Source organism: Rousettus aegyptiacus, unplaced genomic scaffold (assembly GCF_014176215.1).
Source record: "Rousettus aegyptiacus isolate mRouAeg1 unplaced genomic scaffold, mRouAeg1.p scaffold_m13_p_17, whole genome shotgun sequence".
In the NCBI taxonomy this organism is placed as follows: domain Eukaryota; kingdom Metazoa; phylum Chordata; class Mammalia; order Chiroptera; family Pteropodidae; genus Rousettus; species Rousettus aegyptiacus.
This window is the reverse complement of record NW_023416292.1, coordinates 10,860,102-10,862,582: the sequence shown is the minus strand read 5'-3', so window position 1 is coordinate 10,862,582 and position 2,481 is coordinate 10,860,102. Positions and strand designations below refer to the sequence as shown.

The 2,481-nt window shown below is 37.7% G+C and overlaps 1 pseudogene; it reads left to right on the top strand.

Annotated features, from left to right (window-relative positions):
* Positions 1–1,944: 1,944 nt before the first annotated feature.
* Positions 1,945–2,063, top strand: LOC118613100 (annotated as a pseudogene).
* Positions 2,064–2,481: the final 418 nt, after the last annotated feature.

The window sequence follows — 2,481 nt, the reverse complement described above, 5'->3', positions numbered from 1 at the left end:
TTGGATATTATTTAAAGCACACTAGGGAACAAAAAAAGTAACCTGAGTTTAGATAAGACAGAAATGGAAAGATGTCAAAAAGAGTTAAAGGAAGAAAAAAAACTTGAAATAAGCACATGTGTACATACACACATGTATAGCTCATCATATGATATAAATGCTATGGAGGAAATAAAACTCTGAAGGGAGTAGGGAATCCTCGATGTTGGTATATACGTAATTTTATATAAATGGTCAGGGAAGACCTTCCTGAAAGGATGACTTTAGAACAAAAATCTCAAGCAAGTGAGGGAAATAGGTATGCAGGCAGCGTGAAGAGCTTACCTGGCAGGGACAGGGGGGAAGCATAAGAGATGAAATCAGACAGGTGGCATGAGATTAGATCGTATAAGGCCTTGTGAGCCAGCACAAGGAATGTAGCTTTCATTCTGGGTGCGACAGGAAACCATTTGAACGTACTGGAGCATGGGATAAACATTGTCTGACCTATAGGTTAATAGGATCGCCCTGGTGCTGTGTTGGTAATATGTTCTAATGAGGGGAAGGGCAGGGCAGAAGCAGAAAGAACAATTTCAGAATGATTGCAATAATTTGGTGAGAAAGCAGAATAGCTCAAATTCTGATGTAAGGGGAGGTGGTGAGAGGTGGTAGTTTCAAAGGGTTTACTATCCAATTGGATGCAGAGTGAGAGGGAAAATGACTCCAAGGTTTTGTCCTGAGCAATTGGAAAGATGTAACTGAAATTGAGAAGACTGGAATAAAAAGTAGGGAGGGTAGATCAGAAATTAAGTTTTAGGACATGTCAATTTGAGATGGCTGTTAAGTATCCAAGTGAAGAGATTGAATAAAAAGTTAAACTTCAGATTGGAGTTTATGAGCGATCGGTAATAAATGACGTTTTTTAAATGATGCATAGTCATTTAAGCTTGGCAACTTTTTATTCTACCTCCTTTCTTCTTCAGCCACTTATAGAAAGGAACATTTAAAACCCATTTTACTATTAGCAGAAGGCTTTTTGTGTACGACCGAATTTACAATTGGAAGTACGTTTCCTCATCGTGGTCCACGCCTGTGGCTACCGTATACTAGCCAAGCATCTTAGTGCAAAGTATTCAGTGTTCACTGCATTGCACTCAGTTTACCAAATTAGTCCCCACGTGGAATTCACCAGCTCCACACTTCCACCTCACTTCTTGCCAAAGGACTCAATTCTTCAGATTTTTCTTATTAACATTTTTCTCTTACCCATGTGGATAATGCTTACGCTTAAAAAAATAAAATAAAAAACAGATAAAGAACAGTTTCATTCATAGTCCCAGACTGTGGAAATAACTCGTGTCATAAAAGCATTTATTGTATCTTGAAAATGGTAAGAATCCTGCTACCAGACTTTGGGTTTTTATGCTGTCGAACTTCCAATGTGCTTTTGGATGGTTCTTTCTCTTAATAATACCTATTAATAATTCCATCTCAAATCAAGTCCCAGAAATTTTGCCAACTTCCTTTTTTTCTTTCTTAGACTTTAATTTTACTTATGCTTTAATAAATTATGGGCAGAAAATTATTTTCCTGGATGCTGCTATATCCCAACATTTGCCGTAACTATTTCAGAGTACACTCTACTCCAAAATGTAAAGAAAGAAGCAGTTCACATCTCATCTATGTGCACCTATTAAATAGATATTTTAAGTGGCAACTGAAGACTAAGGAGCCTAAGATGAAAAAATTTCTTCCAACAATCAATGTCATCCCAGCGTCAGCTGCAGAGTTACAAGGACTTTGTCAAGCAAAGAATTCTATCAGGATACCAATTATCCATCACATTTTATGGACTATTAGGGCTGAAATATTCCATACTCTCCCTATCATAGATGTGAAAGGCAAGCCATATATGAATTCTTATTTGTATTAAAAAATACATATTTTTTAATAGAATTACATCTCATCTACTGCCAAGGTACCCTGAACAACCCCGATCCCATCTGATCTTGGAAGCTAAGCAGGGTTGAGCCTGGTTCGTGCTTGGATGGGAGACCACCTAGGAAAACCAGGTGCTGTAGGCATAAAAAATAAAAAATAATGGATTATAAGATGACAAGGTCCTTGCAATCTGTGAGGTCAACCATGGGTTGCCTCCCCTAAAAAAAAGAAGAAGGAGGAGGAGAAGGAGAAGGAGAAAGAAGAAGAAAAAAGAAGAAAGAAGAAGAAGAAGAAAGAAATAGAACAACATCTCTGCCTACCAGCAAATGAATTAGGCGCTTACCCTGCTTTGGCTTTCAAACCTTTTCTGGGTCTACAGAACTAATTTCTAAAAGAAAAAAAGGTGGGGGAGGGGCATGAGGGGAAAAACAAGATGTTTGAAAATAAAGCTATGATTTCTCTCCTCTTCCAGATTTGCTAACATTCCAACTGAGTGATCTCAGCAGTGTTTATTGTTTAAAGGACCTCTTGTTGTTGACATTTTTTCTTTGTCGAGATAGT